This window comes from Cnephaeus nilssonii, assembly GCF_951640355.1.
Source record: "Cnephaeus nilssonii genome assembly, chromosome: 2".
Taxonomy (NCBI): Eukaryota; Metazoa; Chordata; class Mammalia; order Chiroptera; family Vespertilionidae; genus Cnephaeus; species Cnephaeus nilssonii.
In genome coordinates, this window is record NC_137073.1 from 23,987,022 (window position 1) to 24,010,717 (window position 23,696).

At 43.1% G+C, this 23,696-nt stretch overlaps 1 protein-coding gene and 1 pseudogene across 3 annotated transcripts in view; both read left to right on the forward strand.

Moving 5' to 3' along the window:
- Positions 1–23,696, forward strand: part of SHISA9 (shisa family member 9) — a gene marked incomplete at both ends in the record, with an annotated part of 276,735 nt that overhangs the window by 223,361 nt on the left and 29,678 nt on the right. The window lies entirely within an intron of this gene.
- On the forward strand, positions 1,970–20,542 carry LOC307109794 (EF-hand calcium-binding domain-containing protein 14-like; annotated as a pseudogene). The gene is made up of 2 exons: positions 1,970–2,067; positions 19,571–20,542. The product of its transcript is annotated as an EF-hand calcium-binding domain-containing protein 14-like (transcript).

Sequence of the window (23,696 nt, forward strand, 5' to 3'; positions counted from 1 at the left end):
CTGTGTAATAACCATGTTTTCTAGTTTCTGTATTGGATTGCTTTGACAACTTGAGGCCTTGCTGGACCCTGGTGGGACTGCCCATCCCAGGGTAAGCCTCTTCCTGGAGAGGGTAAAGGACTTGCCTCAAGCATGCCTTTCATATGCAAGCCAACAAATCCGGAGCCATACCGCCACCCCAGGGACTACTCTTCCCCCTTAGTCACCCAGGTCCAGGTACGAGACAACTAGGAATAGCTCCTGTGCCACAGACCCCACCAACGTTATCCAGAGTAACCTCAGCCTGCCTACCCCGCCTCTCCCATTCCTTCCTGCAGAACCCACAGTGAAGGCCCTGCACATGTTTCCCCCTTGCTTCTCCCTCTGCCTCCTGACTGACCCTGGCACTTCCCCCTGTGGCCACCATAGTGTGGCATGGCCCTCCTCTCAGGATCTGTGAGTAGAACAAGTTATTTTTTCAATGTTTGTTTCCTGATCTGTTGGCTTTGCCATACCTGACAAATAATAAAACCTACATTTCAAAACAATGTCATCTCCCCAGAGAGCCTTTTCCTGACTACCTATAAGACTCAATCCAGGCAAAGTGTTGGTTTCCGTCATGGAGAGTGCCATACGTTGTAATTACTTAATTTGTGTGTTCATTTGTCTACTTATCTCTTTACCTCTACCAGACTCTTTGTATTAGTCAGAGAACCAGAACCAATAAGAGATACATCTACTTCTACATGTACAGCAACATCTATATTCGTATCTATACCTATCTCTCTCTATAGCTTCTTCTAGTTCAAAAGCCAGCACTCTCAAGGCCCAAGAAGAGCTGATTTTTCAGCTTGAGTCCAAAGGTAGGAAAATTCCAATGTCCCAGCTCAAGTAGTCTGGTAGGCGAAGTTCCCTCTTACTCAGCCTTTTGTTCTCTTCAGTTGATTGGATGAGGTCCACCCACATTGGGGAAGGCGATTTGCTTTACTTAATCAATGAATTCAAATGTTAATATCACCCAGAAACACCCTCACAGACACACCAATAATGTTTGACCAAATATCTGGGCACCTAGTGCCCCATCAAGTTGACACATAAAATTAAGCATCACAGAGATCCAGGACCCTGTCTGCTTTTGATTGCCATTGTATCTCTGGTACCTTGCACACAGGAGATGCTTAATAATGCCTGTTGATTGAATGCAGAATAAAGACATATGATTATTCTGTGAGAGGATAGTCTAGTTAGGTGAGGCTAGGCTGTGGACCAGAGATAAATAAACCTTGAAACTCCGTAGCTTAATACAATAAACCTCTATTTCTTATTTACACAAACTCTGCTGCATATTGGGTAGCCCGCTTTCATCTTGTAGCAATGCCATCCAAGCATAGGACCTCCAATATGGCCAAAGTAGTGGCCTGGAAATGGCTTAAGTTACTTCTGGCAACTCTCCATTGGCCAACATTTGATCACATGTCCCAGTCTACCAGCAAAGGAGACTGGGAAATGTAGTCTTCCTGTGTGCCCTGCTGTGGTGAACTGCACAGCATTGTTTCTCTGTACCATACCAGAAAAGGGAGGAGGGGGCCTTTGAAGAGGCTGTGAACTGCTGCCATGGAGAAAGCTGCCCAGGAAGCAGTGAGAGCTTAGGAGTAGCTAGAGATCTTGGATTTGCTCCACATTTCATCAGCACCTGGTTTCCTATGTTTTCATCATCCCCTGAGAGGCTAAAAGCCCAGGATGTGAAGTTAGAGGGGCATGATGCACATTCACTTCTGCCATTGACCAGCTGTGTGGCTTTGGGTGAGTCACTTCACCTGTCAGTTTCTTTATCAGCAACAGTGGCATCCATATCTGCCTCATAGAGTTGACGTGAGAATTGGAGATTATACATGCATTCTGTCTGATATGAACACTTTGCTCAATGAGTGATTGTCACCATTATAGTTGTTTTTATCTTCTCCATAAGGATAGTGACATCTACTGCGACATGGCTCCTAGCAACGAGGAAGTGGCTTCCAGCTTTTGGGTTTTCAACTCCTTGCCTATGGCCACTCCATGGGAGAACTCATACCTCAGAGAAGAGAAGTACCCTGCCTTGGTTTGGGCCATTTCCTCTGTCTTAAGTTGCCACATGATCCACACCCCGCCCAAGTCTGGTTGGAAGGTCAATTGCAGTCCAGCCCTTTTCTAGGGTAATCAGTTTTTTATGTAGATGCAATTAGTGAATACGGAGTTGATTAGTTCATTATGAAAATACTGAGAACAACACCATTTGCAGTGGCAGAGCTCTGGGAAGACAAATGTGCTCTCTTTTCATTTTATCAGTTGGGTCAGAGTGCCGAGAAAGTTAACATATTTTACCATAATATTAAGCCCTTTTAACACTGAAAGGCCATTATGTTAGAAAAAAACACCTCTCTGGGGTATTAATTAGAGTGATAGAGCTTAAAAAGTATCATCATCTCATTAAATTTCTCTTATACTTACGTTCATAAGGAATCCTTAATGTGAAATGTGGATGGAAAAACGCAACTCCGGCTGAAGAATTTATGAGACACAACAAGCACCCTATCTATCATTTTTAACGGAGAGACAAAAACAAAACATTTTGTCAGATTCCTGGCTTTGGATTTCTAAAACAATTACGAGCAGCCTGGGCCAGGAGTCAGAGAATAATGCAGTCTTTGTAGCACAGGCTCTAGCCTCCCCCAAGACTAATGATGACGGATGAACCCTCTGGGTGGAAACTGATGCTCCGTGTTCCAGCCCTGAGTCACTCTCTTTTCTTGGGGCTTTCCTGGGTTGCACTGCGTCTCCTGCTGGCATCATGATTTAATTCTGAATTCTTACACATGTACTTAAAAATACAGACCTTTAAAATACATGTTAATTTGTTCATGTATTCATCCTTGTGGTAAATATCTATTGAGCCACCCTGGGTGCCATATGCTGGGCTAGATGCAGGGGATACAGTGGTGAATGGAATAGTCCCTGAACTTAGATGCATCTAGTGTAATGGAGGGGCTGCACATTAATCAATAAGTCACAGAGACTGGTGTGACATTGCAAGTGGGATAGATGTAATGCACGTGGGAGGTATTTCGTGCTGAGGCCGCTGATGTCAGGGAGGGTCAGGACAGGCTCCCCTTAAAGCTGACATGTGGGAAGGGAGGGGTTAACTAGGTAGGGCTGAGTGGATGAATGGGGGTGTTTGGGGCAAAGGAAAACAGTGCTTGCAAAGGTCCTTCCCTAGGAGAGAAAGACACAGGACATTTGGGAAACTGAAAGGAGGCCAGGTGGCTGAAAGTGTGAGTGAGGGGGAGTGGCCTGAGGTTGGAGAGGTGGGCAGGGGCTGTGTATGTAGGTTAAGGACTGTCATCTTATCCTCAGAGAATGGAAAACCATTGGAGCGTTTTAGGAGGTGACATGGTTGTTTTACAAATATGTGTACACATAGATACCCATACATACCATAAACATGCAACATTAACTATGTGATGCTGAGTGAATTGCTTTCTCTATCTAATCCTTTTCATATGTATTAAATGATACTAATAATAAGACTTACCTCTCATTTCAGTTTAGCTGTTATATGAAACTAGAGGCCCGGTGCACAAATTCATGCAGGGGTGGTCCAGCCGTCCCACTCTGATTGAAGCCGATTGGGCCAGGCCAGCTGGGGGGAGGGGCTGCGGGCAGTTGGCTGGCCGGCCCCGCCCCCTGGTCAAACTCCTGGTTGAACTCTCAGTCGAATTCCCCGTCCAGGGGACAATTTCCATATTAGTCTTTTATTATATAGAATGATCCAAGTTCAAATGCTATTCTTAGTGTTTGGTATGCTGTATGCATGTAAGAAAATTTCCTTCCTTCCTTCTTTCTTTCCTTCCTTCCTTCCTCCCTCCCTCCTTCCCTCCCTCTTTCTTTCCTTCCTTCCTTCCTTCCTTCCTTCCTTCCTTCCTTCCTTCCTTCCTTCCTTCTTTCCTTCCTTCCTTCCTTTCTTTCTTCCTTCCTTCCTTCTTTCCTTTCTTCCCCCTTCCCTCTCTCTCTCTTCCTTTCCCTCTCTCCCTTCCTCCCTCTTTCCTTCCTTACCTCATTTCTTCTGCCTTTATCAACCTAATATTCCTGGTGAGGGAAAAAAACAACAACAAAACACACAGCTAACCAAATAATATATTTTGCTTCTTTTAACTTTTGGGACTCAAGGCTAATTTAAAAAACTAAACAACAAAACCAGGGACTCGGCCTTGCTTATTGCTCTTATTAAATCATTTGCTTTTCACATTGGTCAATCAGTGAGTATGAACTTGGTTCTGCAGAGATGGCCAGGAGATTGGACAGCTCCCTATTTATAACTCCTGTGCATCTTTATGGCACCAAGTGCTTAAGCAGCCCTTATGTAAACAAACAGGTGGCATTAGGAATACAAGGTTGCCCGAAACCAAGTAACTTCCTGATTGCTCTTCCCCAGGGTAATTTGAGTCCAGTCATTAGTCTCGGCATCAAATCAGCATGCAGGGCTACTTCAAAGATGCACAGTCTTCTTGATTACGGGGTGGACTGTTCTTCCTTCTTGTGGCATCATCCATGGCCCTCAGTTCCTTTTTGTGGGAAATAATACTGAAACATCATTCACCACCAACAGCAATCATTCAGCCTTCCAGCGACTGTTTTTGCCTGTCTCTTAGGCTCTTAGAAAAGTGTTAAAAACAATCATATGACTTAATCACAATTCACTTATCTTGATGATTTTTTTTTGTTTTGGTTGGGTAAATAATCTTGCTGTAAATTCCTGGTGGGCTATGAGAGAAGAGGCAGGATTTTAATGAACTAGCGATGAAGTGGAAATATTTTGAAACACCAAATAATGTATTTTGCTTGTCACCTAATTACTTATCTTCCAGTTAAGAGCACATTTCATAATATCTTACTTCCCGATCTGTTCATCTGGCAGTAAACAATCCCTCCTTGTGATTGTCATGTGCTCCCAAGTAAAGATCCATGCATTAGGAACTCAATATGTAACGATGCTTTAATGACCTGATAATGTCTCTGTTATGAGAAGGGTTTTCTTGTTTCACTGAACATTTATTTTCTTCTCCAAGTGAAATTGTTTAAAAGGGAACTGTTATCAGTCAAAAGAGATGAACACACACACACACACACACACACACACACACACACACACACACACACCCCAATCCAGAAACAAAGCGTTGTTAATTCCGACTAGCTAGTGCCAACATTTTCTGTTCCCTTTGCTTTAACAATGCAACATAAACACACAGAAATGTGGAATGCATCCCGGAAGAAAAAACAGTCTTGTATCCTTTGACAAATTATTTTGAAAACCAATGTGGGAATGTCATGGGCAGTGTGTGTGCGCATGTACACACGCGCACACCCCCCCCCCCACACACACACATTATTCATAAGTGTAAACTCAGTTTGTTGACCGTGTCAGAGGCCCTGTGCTGCATAATATAGTATACAAGACAAGAAGATACTCTTTCTGGCCTCGGAGATCTCAGTCTAGATTAGCAGTTATCAACTGGGGGCAATTTTGCTCTCCCACCCTCCCTATCACCCCAGGGACATCTGGCAATGCCTGGAGACATCTTTGTTGCCACAACCTTATGGGGGAGGGGTGTGCTACGGGCATCTAGTGGATGTAGATCAAGGATGCTATGAAACATTCCACAATGCTCAGGGCAGCCCCCACAACAAAGAATGACTTGGCCCAAGATGCCAATTGTGCAAAAATTAAGAATCTGCGGTCTAGTGGAAAAGACAAACAAAACAAACAAACGAAAAAACCCCAGCAGTTTACAATAGAGTCTGATAAGTACATTCTAGGCCAGAGGAGGCCCAGAAGGTTGTTGGGGCAAAGGGAGTAGAGCACCTAACCCAGCTTGGGAGTTCAGGGAAGGCTTCCTGGAGGAGGTGATGGCTGTATTGAGTCTTGAAGGGAGAGAAGATGGTAACTAGAAAAAGAAATGGGAGAAAAAGATATTCTGTGAATCATCACGCTGACTGCAGAGTGAGAGCTGTGGCAGAGCCCACAGGCTGGCTCCTGGTGTGGCCTTAAACATGTGCTATCCCCTCCCTGGGTCTCAGTTTCCCACCTCTTCCCTTCACCACAAAATGAGAGATTGGACTAGATGATTTCCAAAAATCCTTTCTAATTTCGTGTTTATTATTCTATGCCTCTGGTTTGCATCCCTTTGTAAAATACAAAATCAATTTCTGCTTTTTTTTTTTTTTATTGTGGGGCTTTCTCATATGACAACTTCCAGCCTCCTGTTTGTTTACCCAATAACAAATGACTTTTCCCTGGGCCCAGCCTCCTGCTGGGTTCTGAGAACACAGACATTTCTCCTCCTCCTGCCACCGAAAGTCTGGCCATGCAGTCTGCTCAGGGACGCTTCCCTCCATCCTTGGGACGGGCTTGGGCATCTCCTGTGGATTGAAGAGCTGTGCGCCTTTCCTCTTTCCTGAGTGGTGGTCCCAGGAGAGCTGGTGATGGCCTGAATCAGGACAGGAAACGTGAACTGGGACTGGGGATGTGATATTTGAGGAGAGTTAAAGAAAAAGATGAATAGGGATTGGTCTGTCATTAGGGCTTGGGTGAGATGGTACCAGGAGAAAGCCTGAGGCTGGGACTTGGATAGTGGGTGAGTGGTATGCCCTCCTTTCAGAAAAGGGAGGCATAGCAGGAAGAACCTGGTTTCAGGTGAAGATGATGCTGTAGGTTCTGTCTCCCGGTCAATGAGCCAGGGAAGCCTGTGGGAGCGTAAGAGGGCCACGGGGGCCAAGGAGATGGAGGCAGCTCTGAGGTGGGAAAGGAGGACTCCTCCTGTGGGGAAAAGTCACACTGTGCTCCCAGCTGTTAACTTCCTGACCACGTGTAACAGACCAAGACCAGGACATGAGGAATCTATGGCTGGGTCCCAGTCCAAATTCAAAAGAGAGTTGAACGTGGAGTAAAATAATATGAGCTCCAGTCCCAGATCTGTCTGTGGAGTGTTTGCTATGGGGCTTCACTTGTCCCCTTGTAAAGGGGGAAATGACCCATCCTATATCCCATAGATGTTGTAAGCAGTGAATAGGCCGGATGAGAAGAGTTGTTTGGAGGCTGCAAAGTTCTGTGATTTGGGTGGACATGCCCAGTGCTGGGTGCTGAGGTGGGCATATACTCAGGCAGAAGGTGAGGGTTAGATGCGACCCATAAAGGAGGCAGGGCTGGTTAAAAGTCATTCTCCAGCTAGTCTTAAAGGGGCCTGGGATTACTTCCAGTGCTTCTCAGCAGGGTCACTGTCCACATACTGGGTATGATGAATCCCTTTGTGGGACCTCACACATTCAGCAGTCTCGATTCACAGTGCCCATAGCCTCTCTTTCTCTCCTTTATCATGTTTGCAATAAAAAAATGGCCTCTCCCACCCATCCACATGCTTCCAGGGGTGGGTGGAGTGAGAGTCACTGTGATTAGAATGTCACATATAGGAGAACCAAGTAAGAGAGAGCAACTAGTTGAAGCCAAAGCCATATAGCTATCAAGTGGCAAAACTGGGATTCAAACCAAGGTATACTCTTCATTCTCTCTTTCTCTGAAATGTAAATATACATATATATATGTGTGTGTGTGTGTGTAAAATATAGAAATCATATGTAAATATAAAAGATATTTATTTAATATGTAAATAAATTATATATGAATCTATTATATATAATATAATGAATAAAGGTTATATAATTATATTAAACAAAGATTAAGGTAAGATATAAATATAAATAAATATAAACCTATTTTAATGTATACATATGTATATAAATAGATGCACATATACATATATACATATATTTATATTTATAATTTAGCTTAATTTCTGTTTTAGGTTCTTATTCTTCCTAATGTTAAACACATCAGTCAATTAAGATTTCCTTACTCAATCTATTTTACCTCCCCTTTGTCCCCAAGATTGCATCTAGACTCAGAGGAGGCTTACATCTGGCCTTGATTATGTGTCCTCAGTGGCTTCTACTGATGGGTACATCTTCTGATCTAGTTCTTGGCTGACAGGAGGCATCCATCCTTGCACGTGAAAAGGTGCTCATTCTCTTTTTCATCCCCTGAGCATGGGGTCCATACCATTCCTTCTGCTCTGCCTCTTTGTCCTGACCCCAGGGTCTGTTTAAGTTCCTGAGTCTCCTTTCAGAGTCCAGATCTCAATCGCTATCTCTCTTGGGTCTGGTTGTTCTATTCCAGCCAGGGCCAAGGCTGTTGGGAGGCCTGGCCCAGGTCAGCCAGACAGACAGACCCCAGAGCGTGGACTCGCACTGGGGTTTCTGAGTTTAGCCCAAGGCTTGGGCCCCTCTCACTTACATAACTGGTGGTGCCAGTTACATCTGTAAGCTGGCTTTTGACTCAACACTATTTTTTTTAACAAGTAAAATATAATTGCAGGCTTATTGTTATAGTATAACCTCAGATGGAGGAGTGGGTGGTAGGGTGGGCTGAAACTCAAGACAGATAATGGCCTTATAGGGCTGCAGCTCTCAAATCACCCACATCTCCTCTTCTTCCTGTTTTTAATCTCTGGTTGAGACAATAGCTAAGCCATGATGTTGAGTTGGTGTTATTCATCCGTGTGGTTACTCCAAGGCTGGGAGGACACCAAATTCCAATTATAGGCCATTTGCCACGCTTTGATCTTTGAAGACTCAGGGATAGGGAGCCTCCACATTTGCTGATGGGGAAAGCCTGATTCTCTTTGAATTTTCTTCTCCCTGCCCACCAGCTAGGACTCTTTCTGATCCAGGGCCAAACTCTCCGATGTGCTTGGGGATCTGAGCTGTGGAGATCTATGTTTCATTCCTACCATGGGCAGCATACAGAACCCTGTCTCAGAGGTATATACCCACAGCTAATCAGTTGTTCTCTTATCTAACTTTGCCCTCTCCTATAGCCCAGAATTCCTCATGCCTTCTGGGCCAAAAACCAAAACTAGCTTAGCAAATGCTCATCCATCCAGATCAATGCTGTGTTTTGAAAATCAACCCTCCTGGAATTTGACTCCTTTCTTATCTGTTTCTCTTGTGCAAACTCTTCATGGGACTCTGGCTGCCCTATGGCTATCTGCCCAGTGAGGAAGGGTCACTTCATAAAAAGAAGCATGGGGGTGTGTGGCAATCAGCTCTTCATAATACCCCCCAACACACAAATTAGGCACAACTAGTGCCCAATACTTTTTCTATTAAAAAAAATAGACATAATTTGTAAGTATATATCCATTCTTGGGATTTTCTTTTTGCCTAATATCCATCCTGCCCACTAAATTATGATGCAGGAACTTGGTCCATATTTTCATTGATATATTCACAATGCCTGGGATGACACTTTGCACATAAAGGCACTTCAAAATACTTATTGAATGAATGAATGAATGAATGAATGAAAGAAAGAAAGAAAGAAAGAAAGAAAGAAAGAAAGAAAGAAAGAAAGAACAAACAAATGGACAGGTCTATTCAAAGAATTTATAGAGAGGATGAGGTGCTTGCACTGGAAGAACAATGTGCACATAGAGAAGAGAACTGGGAGTTTTATTCTCAAGTTCTCAGAGAATCTTCTCCAGCCATGGTTAGGTGTAGGTTGGATCAGGTGTATGTGTGGAGAGAGAAGTAATGTAGAATTCTGGAGACTTGCCTCTCAACTGATCCTGGCACTACGTACATTTGCTGAGTGACCATGGACAAGCGTACTTCCTCTTTAGGTCTTGGTGGTTTCCTTTTTTTAATTGTTTCCCATCTGTAAAATTTTTGAAGGGACTGGAAGAGTCTTCAGGGTACACAGTTCTACAATCTCCTGAGGAGGCTTCTGCCGTGGATCTAGGGCCTCACGCATTGTAAGTCGCTTCCTCCAGTCACTCTCCGGGCTCCTGACACAGCAGATGGGGCTGGTGCCACCCACGGCTGACAGATGAGCCTCATTTACAGCCCTCAGCATTTAACCACTTGGCAGAGTCATTAGCTCTGAGATTCTGGGGGAGCCCTCCTGTCCCCAGCCACACAGACAACTTCTCACCCCCAGGCCTCTGTCTGTGCCAGAGACCTGGGAACATGGAAGAGAGGAGCCAGCCTCCAGCCATGGGTCGATGAGGCCTTAGAGAGAAGCCATGTTTGAATCTAGCAATTTGCCCAGAGAGCAGAAGATGAGGTGGTCTCCAGTAGAACATTAGCTGGCTTAGTCTAATTCCAGGTCCAGTTCCTCAGAGGCCAGCTGGTTATTTTTGTTGCCCTATTCAGTAACCATATCAGCCATTCTAGAAAGACCTGATACTGAATATAAGGTGGCCTGAAAATTGAAGCAAACTTTGTTCCTCTCTCATTTGTTGACATTTAAGGATTTGAGTGGCCAGTTATTTCCATGACAATCACAATTCCCTAATATCTATTGAGTATTGACCAGGGGCTAGGCATAAGCGTCTTTACATGCTTTATCTTATTTTATCCTCACAACATCATTACACGAGAGGTACTATGATTATCACTGTTTTATAGCCAAGGAAACAAAGAATCGGAGACATTAAGAAATTTACTCAGTCATACAGCCACTCAAAGGCAGAGCCAGGATTCACATTCAAGCAAACCCACAATGCCTCTCCTTTTTTTTTTCAAGCAATTGAAGGAACTGCTCTGTTAAATAAGCATGCCTCCTGGCCTCAGCCCAGTGATGGGAAGGAAGGTGGGGCTGGAGAAAGTGTAAGTTCTCTCCTTCCTGTGAATGAATAGTTTTAGATTCAACAATTCATGGCCTATAATTGGAAAATTAAAGAATGAGACAAGGCCATTGGGTGGCAATAGAGTCCTTTTGCTGTAAAGAGGACCAGTCATACCCATACCTGCCTCTGCTCCTTCTTTCTGACAGAAGGATGTGTGTTAACGTACTGTGTTGGGAGCAGGATGGAAGGAGAGGGACAAGACTTGAAATATTTGTTTAGATTTCTTTCTTTGGGTTGATGTTGGCCCAGGACATCGACCTTTATTATATGAGGGAGTTGCTGGTCAGTTAGAAAACTTTCCTAAGAGCCTTTAGGCAAAGGACTCTGGCTAACATAGCTCCTTAACTTAGATTGGCCAGGAACCTATGACTTAGAGCTCCAAGGGGCGATTAGGTCTAGACATGTAGTGTCCCTGAAGTTTGTTGAATGAATGAAAACTGTTTTTAATAATTTTACACTTTTACCTCTTCGCTCCCACAAAGAAGTATAGCCCTAGCCAGTTTGGCTCAGTGGATAGAATGGTGGCCCACGGACTGAAGGGTCCCGGGTTCGATTCAAAGGCATGTACCTCAGCTGCAGGCTCAATCCCCCGCCCTGGTTGGGGCGAGTGAAGGAGACAACCAACTGATGTGTCTCTCTCACATTGATGTTCTCTCTCTCTGTCTCTCCCCTTCCCTTCCACTCTCTCTCTAAAAATCAATGAAAAAATATCCTCCGGTGAGGATTAACAATAACAACAAAAAAGTATAGATATGTTCAGGGTGTCTTCTTCTTATCTAACTTTTAAGATAAATCCACTACCCACAGCTCTGTTGAAAGAAATTTGTCATGTTGAATTGTTTGTGACTCCACCCCTGTCTCAAGCCACAGAAGTTTGAAGAAGTGGAGAGTTTGGGGAGAGGAAGGATGGTTTGGGATCTACTTATGTAGCAGCTACTTCCACTGCCACACAAAACTGACAACTTGGCAATACCCTCACCCCTTCCGGTTTCTGGGACCCACCACCTCTGGGATGTTTGAATCTGTCCTCTGCAGCTCTCCTCTCTGGCTCAGATTCCATTTTAAATCTAATCCCATTTTGATCCCATGTTTCAGAGCTTCCTCACAGTTTCTGGTCTGCCAGCAGTACGCATTATTTCTTAGCAGGGCAATGTCTTTACATATTTTGAAAACCTTTAAACATTTACTTTACATTTATATTCAGTAAAATTCATCCTTCTTGGTGAATGGTTGTATCAGTTTGGACAAGTGCATGGAGTCATGTAGTCACCACCACAGATGACACATGTGGTTTCATTCCCCCCAGTTCACCCCCAAATTCTCTACAAAGACTGCCCCTTTGTAGTCAACCCCTCCTGCAAACCCCTAGCAACCACAGTCCTGTTTTCTGTCTCTCCAGTGTTGCCTTTTCCAGAATGTCTCATAAATGGAATCACATAGGATCTAGCATTGTGCATCTGCCATCTTTCATTCAGCATAATGAGTGTATGAATAGGCCGTTCCTTTTTATTCCTGAGAGGTATTCCCTAGTATGGATGTTCGCAGATTGTTTGTCAGTCAGCAACTGAAGGACATTTCATTTGCTCTTTGTTTCTGGTGATTATGAATGAATCCACTTTACATAGCATGCAGGTTTTTGTGTGAGTGTAAGTTTTCATTCCTCTTGGTTAAATACCTAGGAGTGGGATTGTTTGGTCCTATTATAAATATGTGTTTAACTTTTTAAGAAACTGCTAAACAGTTTTTCCAAAGGGGTTGTACCATTTGCATCCCTCCAGCAGCGTGTGAGAATTTTAGTTGCTCCGCATCCTCACCAGGGCTTAACATTGTCAGTGTTTTTGTTTTTGCTATTCTTATATGCCATGATATTTCCTTGCGGTTTCATTTTGCATTTTAAAAAATATTTTGATAATAATTTTTTAAAAATTTGGTATAGGAGGGATGACTCTAAGGTATGCCCTGTCTTGAAACAGGTTGCCTCTGGTCTTTGTACCTAGTTTTAATATCACATGTGTTATAGGGAAGTTGTTTCCTTGTCTGCTACCCCCATTGGACTGTGAACTTCTCAAAGGCAAGGGCGGGTTTTATTCTTTTCTCTTTCCCTGGTCCCCAGAAAGATGCCTGGCCTAGGATTGGACATGGTGATTATTTGGTAAGTAGGTTATTCAATGAATAAATGTGCTCAACCTGTAATTAGAAGGGATTTGATTTATTCAACAGTCTGAGAGTCCCTAGAGAAATAAATGATTAGGTTGTTTTTATTGGACTAGGATATATATTTTTAAATGGTAATATTGCCCTGGCCAGATAGCTCAGTTGGTTAGAGCATCATCACGATACACCAAGTTTGTGGGTTTGATCCCCAGTCAGGGCATATACAAGAATCAATCAATCAGTGCATAAGTGAAGCAACAGATCAATCTCTCTCTTTCTCCTTTCTCTCTCTTTCTCTCTCTCTCTCATTAATAAATAAGACATTTTTAAAAATGGTAATATTATGGGAAAGAGGATTTAACATTATAGACACTTATGTGTGTCAACCAATAAGGCTATGTCTTGTTTTATGCTTTCCCATCCTGAACTTGTCATAAATAATCAGATAGGATGGAGACAAAAGCACTGGCTTTGGGCTTTGTCTCTGCTGCTTGTGATCTTGAATAAGTAGTTCAAAGCCTCTCTTTGCCTCAGTTCGTTCATCTTCAAAATGAGCACAATAATGCCTAATTTATAGAGTGGCTTTGGGTATAATGAAGGGCATGTGGGTAAAGCATTTGGTATGTGTGGGGTTTTCAAATTGTGGTAAAGAATACATAGCATAAAATCACCATCTAAATGAACAGTTCAGTAGCATTAAGTATTTTCACATTGTTGCAAAACCAATTTCTAGAACTTTTTCATCTTGCAAAACTGAAACTCTCTACCCATTAAACACTAACTCCCTATTCTTCCTCTCCCCAGCCCCATGGCAACTATCATTCTACTCTCTGTCTCTATGGATTTGACTACTCTAGGTGCCTCATATAAATGGAATCACATGGTATGAGTTTTTTGTAACTGGCTTATTTCACTTAGCACATGTCCTCAGGGTTCAGGTTGTGGTGCCCATCAGACTTTCCTTTATTTTTGAAGCTGAAAAACATTCCAATGTATGAATATACCACAGTCTGTATAGCATTCATCCCATCAACAGACACTTGGGTTGCTTCTGCATCTTGGACATACACGAGTATGTGAATATCTCTTCAAAATGCTATTTTCAATTCTTTTGTTCACTTGTGTGCTGCATTTAATGAAACTTAGTTTTCCATTTCCCCCCCTTTTTATATGCAATGAAGGGAGGTGCCAAAGGTCAGTTAATTTGCCTAAAGCCTTACAGCTGATAGATTTGAACCAAAGTCTTCTGTCTCTCAATGATCTATTCTATCTCAATAACCTTGCTTTTCTCTCAAATCGTTCTCAAGAAGGGGGATTGGCATTTTGAGTGACAGAGAAAGCTATTGGCAGAACTTGAGAAGATCTGGAAGAATGGTGTCCATGACTGTGAATCTCATAATCGTTCACTTATACACTTTGTGACAGGCCCTTAAAAATGGAATTTCCAAGCTAAGTGGGAGAGATTTGCAGCTCAATTAAGTGAATAATTTAATAGACAAAATTTTTGAGGCTGATAGGTTGATAGGGAAATCAGAGTAGTATGCCTCCGTGCATTGTGAATCTTCAACCGAAGCATGAGCTGAAGGCCTTTTTGGTGCACACTGAAACATTCCTCCAACAGCCCCTGATGTGGGACTGTCTGTAGGCTCCTCCAACTCCTCTGTAGAATCATCTTTACCTGAGATTTGATGGAGGCATATTTCATCTTCTACCCATGGGCACGTGTGCCGTGTTCTTACTTGGCGGGTACACACATGAGCAGTGTAGCATCCCAAGTGTCAGGAGGAGCCCAGTTTTCTCATTTGTTATATTGCTTTGCTTTTTGTTGTTGTTATTATTTGCTGTCCCAGGCATCAAATGGTCCATAAACAGAACACTTATCCATCGCATATCCAGCCGAAAAAGATAAAAACAAATTTCAAAGCAACTTAAAATGGCTGTTGCTAAGCCAGCACATGCAATGCATTTTTCTATGTGACTGCCTGTCACATAGCGGGTGCCTGAAAAATGGTCCTTTTTCCTTATCTTTTCCTGCATTTGAATTCATTTCCATGCAAGGAGCTAGGCTAGGCCCTGGAATGGAGGGATAGGGAGGATAAATTCCCTGACTTCAGAGGTCTGGGACAAAAGGCATCGAAAACAAATAGCAGTATTCATATGGATGAAGAAGAGAGTTAAGGAGTGTTACATGTTGAATTGTGTCCCCCCAAATTGATATGTTGAAGTCCTAGGCCCCAGGACCTCAGAATGGACCTTGTTTGGGAATAAGTTGTTGCAGGAATACAGTAGGCCCACTTAACTGTGTTTTTGCTTTCTGGGGTCTCAGTTACCCATGGCCAACTGCAGTGTGAAAATATGGGGAGGGGAGGAATTCCAGAAATAAACAGTCCATAAGTTTTAAATTGCAACTGTTCTGTGTAGAGTGATGAAATCTCCCGCTGTCTCGTTCGTGATGTGAACCATATATTCACTACATACACTGCTCCCCAACCTTTAGTCACTGAACAGCCATCTTGGTTATCACATCTGGTACGATAGGCAGTGCTTGTGTTCACATCACCTTTATGTTACTTAATAACAGTCACAAAGGATAAGAGTAGTGATGCTGGCAATTCAGATACGCCAAAGAGAAGCCAGAAAATGCTTCCTTTACATGCAAAGGTGAGTATAGTCCAATTAGATACTCCAAGAGAGCGAGAGAGACAGACCACATTCACACAACGTTTATTACAGTATATTGTTGTAATTGTTCTATTTTATTATTGTTGTTGTTAATCTCTTACTGTACTTAATTTGTAAATTAAACTTTATTATAGGTATGCATGTGTAGAAAAAAGCATTATATATATATATATATATATATATATATGGTTCGGGACTATTCACGGTCTCAGGCAACCTCTGGGGGTCTTGGAATGTATCCCCGCAAATAAGGGGGAACTACTGTAATTAATTCGGATGAGGTCATACTGGAGTAGGGTGGCCCTCTAATCTAATATGACTAGTGTCCTTATTAAAAAGGGGAATTTGGACACAGACGGGCACACGGGAAGAACACAATGTGAAGATGAAGGGACAGAGATGGGGGTGGTGTATCTATAAGCCAAAGGACTCCAAAGATTGCCAGCAAACTACCAAAAGCTAGGCGACAGGCCTGACACAGATTCTCCCTCACCATCTCAGAAGGAGCCAACTCTACCGACACCTTGATCTTGGTCTTCCAGCCTTCAGGACTGCGAGAAAATGAACTTCTGTTGTTAAGACCCCCAGTCTGAGATACTTAGTTATGGCAGCCCTAGCAAACTAATACAGAAACTGCCGTTGTATTTAGGATACAATGGGGTTAGGAAGGTCCCTTGGAGGGCATGATGTTAAGCTGACACTGGTAATATGACTCAGAGTTACCTTGGAAAGATGTAGGAAAAAAAAGGAGAGCATTTGCAGAATAAAATAGTATTTTTCCACAGGCTAATTGTTACTTTAGAGTTTATTCTAACAAATTGGCTATCTTGTTTGAAATCTCATAACACATTAGGGCTTGAAACAATGATATGAGAGGACTGGCTGCTGCTCACTGTGCAACGGGTAAAGCAGACTCAGCATGATGGAGGAGAAAAGAAACAAGGATTAAATAGATAGAATTACGAGAAGGACACAGGGAAGAGGAGAAACTGAACAACCACGCCACTCTGGGGCTACTGAGTGACGGGGCAACCACCCACTGTTACGTGATCTGGTGAAATGGGCCACTGTGAGCATAGACCACCTTTTGTATTTATAATGGTGATGCTGAGCCACCAATGGCCTTTAGCCACCTGAGACATGGCCTGTTTCCAATAAAGGAAGCGAAACCAAGAAATTGTAGTTTCTTAAACATACATGCAGTGCTGCTCTAAATGAACATGGTCTTCTCTTCTTGTTACTGTCTTTGACAATCTCCCTTTTACACAATGTGGATGAAGGAGGCTTTCTACAACTGGGTTTGGTACCCTCTCCCTTGTGCTTTCACAGAGCTCTGTGCGTTGCTGCATCATAGCACTAGCCATGCTGATTTTTAACCTCCTCCATCTCGCCTGCCGTATTTCTGGTCTGCCTCCCACCCTACACTGTCATCTCCTTGGAGCACCACCTGAGATTTGAAATGTATCTTCATCCCCCAGAGCCTGCATAAAAACTGGCCAAAAGCGAACATTAAGTACATATTTATTTAACAACCTCAGTTTTTAAAATTTTCCCATCTTAAGTGGTGAGAATAATTTTTTTTGCATGCCCTTGGGTAGCACAAAAGCTTCATCTGCCAAAGGTTTTACAATGATATATGCACATTTTGTTCTTCATTGCAAATCCCTGCCACCAAGATTCAGTAAGATGGGCTTAATTCTTTCTCTACATAAACCTTTGCTGATGAGAGCCTCGCCTGTTATGTTCTCCTCTGACAAATTCAAGGTAATTTTGATTTTATTTATTTATTTATTTTTTTTGCTTGCTTGTGGCCAAAGAAAAATCTACATGGTGTAGCAAGCTATAATTTTCAGGTTTTCTCTTAAAAAGGATGCCGGTCATAAAGGGTTTGGAATGGATAGAAAGGAAAATAGGACTGAAAACCAGAGCTCTGTTATGATTTCTGAAGGTCTATTCTCTTACCAGTGAAATGGGCTCTGAAAGAACATCTCCTGCCTATTTGCTCTCATTTGTCCAATTCAGACGGAGACAAGGGAATAATCTGGAATGTGTCCAGGAATCTGAGTCCAGAAGGGGCCTTATGGAAAGCTAACACCCTCTTCTTCTCAGGGTCACCCCATCACGTTGTTTTGGTTTCCCGGGCAGGAAATATACAAGATGAGCCTGAACCATCTTGCAGGACATGAAAATAAAGTAGTTCTCAAAAAAAAAAAAAAGTGATGTAGGTATGTCAAGGGGACATGAGAGCCGACTGGAAGAGTTTACAATTGCCAAACCTGGAACAATTTGAGCAACAAAACAAAATAGTTAGCATTGGATTATAACCCAAAGTATAAAATGCATTCTTCGTGTGTCCAAAATGATACAAATAAATGACTGAATAGACAAGTAAATGGGGATGAAGACGAATTCAAATAATTGATACAGATACTCCATCCTTACATGTGGGCTGGTTATAGTGACTTCCTTCCAAGGAGTATGATATGAAAAAGAGGGAAACAGAGTAACTTCAGTGGAAAAACTTGGTAAACACTGCCTCGGCCAGATGGTTTGGGTTCATGTCAATAGTGATAAGTCTAGTACCTATCTCTGATACGTTATGACAAGAAGGTCCCTTTATCTCTATGGTTTTCCTCCCCCCAAATCCATAATGCAGGTCTAGTCATGAGAAAAGCATCAGACAAATTTCAGTTGAGGGCCATTCTAAAAATACCTGACCAGTACTGCTCAAACAAGGAAAGTCTGAGAAAGGCACAGCCCGGAGGAACCTAAGGAAACATGACGACTAAGTTGAATGTGGCACCAGGATGAGATTCTAGAACAGAAAAAGGACAGTAGTGAAAACTAAGTGAATTTAAATGGACTGGGGCTTTAGTAAGCAATATTTCTGCGTTAATTATACCAATAGATGATATTAGTAACAGGGGGCTCTGGGATATGAGGGAGCTCTCTATACTATCTTGGCTGTATTTCTGAAAATCTAAAACTGTTTTATAATAAAAAGTGTATTTCAAAAAAGATATTGTTCCTTGCTGGCCAGGGGCAGGAGCTTATGGCCACCTCTGCCGCCCCCAGAGTGGCCTGAGTGGACGAGACACATGTGAGTTGCCCAGAGTCCCCTGGTGCCAGAATACCTAGCCCTCTGGGCAGGAGCCCTTCAGGTGGGCTGAGCTGCCTTTGCCCCTCCGTGCTGCACCCCCCCCCCCCAAGCCCTGACAGCAGGGCTGGGTCTCCCCGGACGCTAGACTGACTCCTCAGGCCGAGTCCTCCAAGCCGAGCCAGGCCCTGGGTCTTCCTGGTCTTAGGCTTCCTTCAAACTCAGGACAGAGGCTGGAGGGCAGTGAGCACCCTGGACCCGGGCATTTTCTTGGGGCCCAGGCTGTGTCTGGGTTGTAGCAACTGGGAGCTCCCTCCTGCTGCCACCTGTCCAGCTAGGGAGAGGCTGGCACATTCCCACTGTCTCCTTCTGCACCTCTCCCTCTCCTCCCATCCAATAACAGGTTTCTTTTCCCTCTCCATTGGAAATCCAGCCTCAGAAGGACACACAGCCATTTGTGTGTCCTTCCCCGCTCCTGGAGCACCCTTAGAAGTATTACCTACTTATCAGGGCTGAGAATCGCTCATTCTTGACTCGGCTTTTCAGCCCCTTTGGGAGACAAAAGTTGTCCTCTTAACAGGCTTTTAACTGACACTTGATGCCTAGCACCTTGTTCATTCAGATCACCAGCTCCCTGGCCACATGTATGTGACTTCCCCCATTCATGAGTTCTATTGTCCTCTGGTCTCTAATCTCCAGCTCCCAGAGCATCTGGTCAATTTCACCCCTGGGTGGGAGTGTCCAGGGGGCTTTGGCCCAGGATCCCTCACCCTAGAAGGCAGCTCCAAGGTAGGGAGAGAATTGGGCATCAGGTACAAACAAACCTGGCAGCTCCGGAGTTGGTGCTCTACTCACCCCACACAAGAAGATGAAAAAGCAATGAGCTCAATGCATTGATTGGCTTGTCCGGGGACAGTCAGAGAAAGAATCCCAAGGAAGGCTCAGGCCACTGCCTGCTTCACGCTGAGCCTCCTGCCTCAGACACTGAATCCAGCTCCGAGGAGGAGGAGGAGGAGGAGGAGGAGGAGGAATTCGGTGTAGTTGGAGATTTGTCAAGGTCAACTTTTTACGATGCTGCAAAATCTGTTCTCCGCTCTGTGCTTTTGCCATCCTAGCCGCCTGCATTGGCTTGCTGTGGATGCCCGCTGCTCTGAAGGAGGATCTGGATGTCCTCAAGGAAAAATTTAGAACAATGGAATCTACTCGGAAAAGTTCATTCCAAGAAATTCCCAAACTTAATGAAGTATTCAGCAAACAAAAAACAACTAGAGAAGATTGAATTGGAGAGCTGGGCTTGAAGACAGTCTGGAGAAACATCATAGACATGAATAGGCAGATGTCTCTGTTGAATTCTGCAGCAAACCCCCTCAAAGTCGATGTTAAGTCAGCGGCAGATTTAATTAGCCTGCTTGCCACTGTGGAGGGACTTCAGAAGAGCGTAGCTTCCATTGGCAATACCGTAAACAGTGTCCCTCCTGCTGTGGAGGCAAAACAGAAAACTGTGGACGGACACAAGAAGCCATGGAGTTACCACAGAGTGATATGAATCAGCACTCCTTGGCAGAGACCAGGGGAAGCAACCAGATTATTCCATTGCCTTCAGCTCCATCAGAACTCGACAACAAAACCCACAGTGAGAATTTGAAACAGGATGTCCTGTACCTTCACAATTCTTTAGAGGAGGTGAACAGTGCCCTAGGCGGGGTAGCAGAGACAGAATGATCTTAAACTTGAGGGGATGAATGAGGCAGTCAGTATAATCTTACCCAGAGTCAACTTGGTAGAAAGAGATCCAGTTGCTATGGGCAAGGTAGAAAAGCAAGCAACTGTCCTTCAGGAAGAGGGGTGATAGAGTTGCCAGTCTGAAAAGAGATTCTTTGCATCAGGTGACCAGATACAGTAAAAACCCAAAGCATAAAGAGGGAAGCTGGCTCAGATTCTCGGCTATCTAAGCTAAGCCGGAAACTACAGCTGATCGGTACTCTCTCTCACCCACAAGCTGAGAGCAACAGGTCTCCAATAAAGAGCAAGTACAGAGTTTCAAAGCCATCAGCATTGCCAAAATTTTCAGTCTCTGGGAGATCATGTTGAGAAAGCTGCCCAGCTAAACCTATCTCCCTATTACGAGTTTCTAGCATCTGAGAACTTCGGGATTTATTCCATAAGTCTGGCCAGAACGAGGATGGGAAGCTGACCTCCCAGGAAATTTGGAACTCCTTAGGTTCTGCTATGCCAGCACCAGAGAGTTTGATGCTGACGAAGATGGAAGATAGTCATTCCTGGAGCGAAGACTAGCATATTTAGAAACCCTTAAGTTTGTTTTTTCTTTATATGATATTCAGCTTGGTGTTGGCTAACTTTGATTTTTTTTTCTAGAAATATCAAAATTAAGTAAAAGCAAGATGAAGTCTTTTCCCATGAATGTATCTGCTTATCTCATTATGGCTTATGTTTCTCTATCTTTAAAAACATTTTTTCCCCCAACTGAGCTATTTCACTTTCTTGGAAAGGTTAAAATATAGTATAAAATTAGCCTGGTACTTTAGGCAATTTGAAGATTACTCTTCACTCTTCTGGATGCCTTCTATTCCCCCCCCCCCAATATATATATATATATATATATATATATATATATATATATATATATATATACACACACACACACACACACACACCCTGATGGATTTTGTAACAACCAAATAACATTCTAGCAATAAATTGAGTTATACTACTATATTTGTATATACTGTACTATAGACAGTATATCTGTACCTGGAAGGTATTTTTTTTTTTTTGAGAACTAATTTATATGAACTATGTTTGAAGGTAATGCAGCTTGTCCTTTTTAGTTTCAAATTTGTATTCATAGGCAGACACTTTGAGAACACCTTAACTCTTTGTTGTATGTGTGTTTCTTTTGCGTTGGATAGCTATCCATGGAGGAGTCTGTTCTGTTTTTTAGCTTATCATCTGTTCTCATCTCAAGGTTGTCCTGCTAGCATCATCCCTGAGCAGGTATATAGTTCCATCCTTTCCGCCTACTCATTTTGGTAGAAGTGTTCCTATGGTACTCTCAGACTAGTGAATACCCTTGTCACGCAGCCTGGGAAAGCGCCCTATCTCCAGGCACAATGAGGGCATCTCGAACGGCTTTGTTCTAAGTTGATCAGATTCATTGGCTTAAGAAGAACCTGAGAAGCCTATTCTTCAGTATTAATTCTGGATTTTTCTTTGTAAATTATCTTACCCAACCTGGGACTTGTGTGTAGCTGTCTGTAATCAAGACTCACGTGCCACATCTCAGCTCTGAGAGGAAGGTCGATGGTAGTGCTGAGTTTGGTTTTGGTTTTTAATACTTTGACCTTTTCCCTCTGGCAGCCACTACTGCTGCTTTCCTAAATTACCCAAAACACTGCTTCTTGGACTTTATTCTGTACCATTTGGTATAATGTTTACTTAAAGGGCCTCCTTATAAATTAGGCAAAAAGGTTTGGTAGGAAGAAATGAACCAAAAGAAGAGCAAACCCAGCTTAGGGGATGGCTGTGGTGTGGTCTTAAGGGAAGAGAGGGGCCTGGCACTTAGGAATGTGCCGAAACATCAAAGCTGAAGACTGGGCACTATTCCCTGGTGGCCATGCCCATTGGGGTGGACGGCTCTCAGTGCCCCTGCTGGTCTCACTGGTCACAGTTGAAGATTCTGACTGTGATGGGCTCATGTTCATAATGGCCTGCTGTTGAGTTGTTTTTAGTGACAGTTCCATTTGCTACACCTCTCATTAGCTCGATTACCAACACCAGCCAGATGCGTTCCCTTCTTTTATTTCCAAACTAGAACATATTAGGGTATTTCTGACTTTATAGAGCATGCATTGTTTGTTTTGCCAACCTAACCTACCTTGTTGTTTTCTCACATTAGGAAATGTCCATCTCCTTTGCTTTAGTGGAGCTATTTTGATATTGTATAAGCAGTTTTGGTTTTGTTTGGGGAATGAATTCAAGGTTTCCATGACTTGATTTGAACTTTGGTTATTTCATATCAGTATTATAACCATTTTAAGTTATCTAAATTAAACATTTTCCCCCCAAAAAATATATTGTTCCTTATCACTACCCCATAGATTTAATATAAGGATTAAAGGAGATAGTGCATAAAAGTTCTTCTTAAAAATTATTTATTTTTAAATTAAAATTTTTTTCAATTATAGTTGACATGTAATCTATATATATATATAAATGGCTAATATGCTAAGTGTCTGACCATCTGACCAGTCGCTATGATGCGCACTGACCACCAAGGGACAGACACTTAATGCAGGAGCTGCCGTGACATGCACTGGCACCGCGGACCTGGTGCCCACAAAGCAACACTCAGCTTCTCCCAGTGGGACACAGGCCCCACCACCACCCAGGAGCGACAGCCCACCAAATCGCAGCCAAGGCTACCAAGACCCCATAGCGCAAAATGTGTGGCCCACAGCCCAGTCCAGCCCAGAAATGGTGGCTGTAGACGCCGGGTAATGACGTCAGGTAGCATCACCCGGCTTCCTCTCCCTAGCGAGGACTAGTCTCCTTGCAGTTTCTTCAGCCCAGGAACACGACTTGCTTTATAGCCAGGTGGAAACACTTTACACTGTACCAAATGTCTGTGAAGCATTTTCCTGTGCCTCATCTCATTTGATCCTCACAGAAATCCTTGAGTAAGTAGATAGGAGACTTGGTGGAATCCTATTTTCTTTTCATTAGCCAGAAAATGGAGATTTAGAAAGTTTAGAAACTTGACCCAACTGAAAAGAAGTAAGAAATGGTGGACCTTGAAAATAACCTCAGGTTTTCTCACTGCACATAATATAGTCAAACACTGCTGCAGTTAAATATTTTACCCTTTGTTCTCCCTGTGTGATCTACAATAATAATCTGCTTTGTGTTGATATTTACTGCTGTGTTGCTGAGAATTACCTGAAAGAGAAGTTGGGGTGCTTCACTGGGTTGGAAAAAGTTTAGCT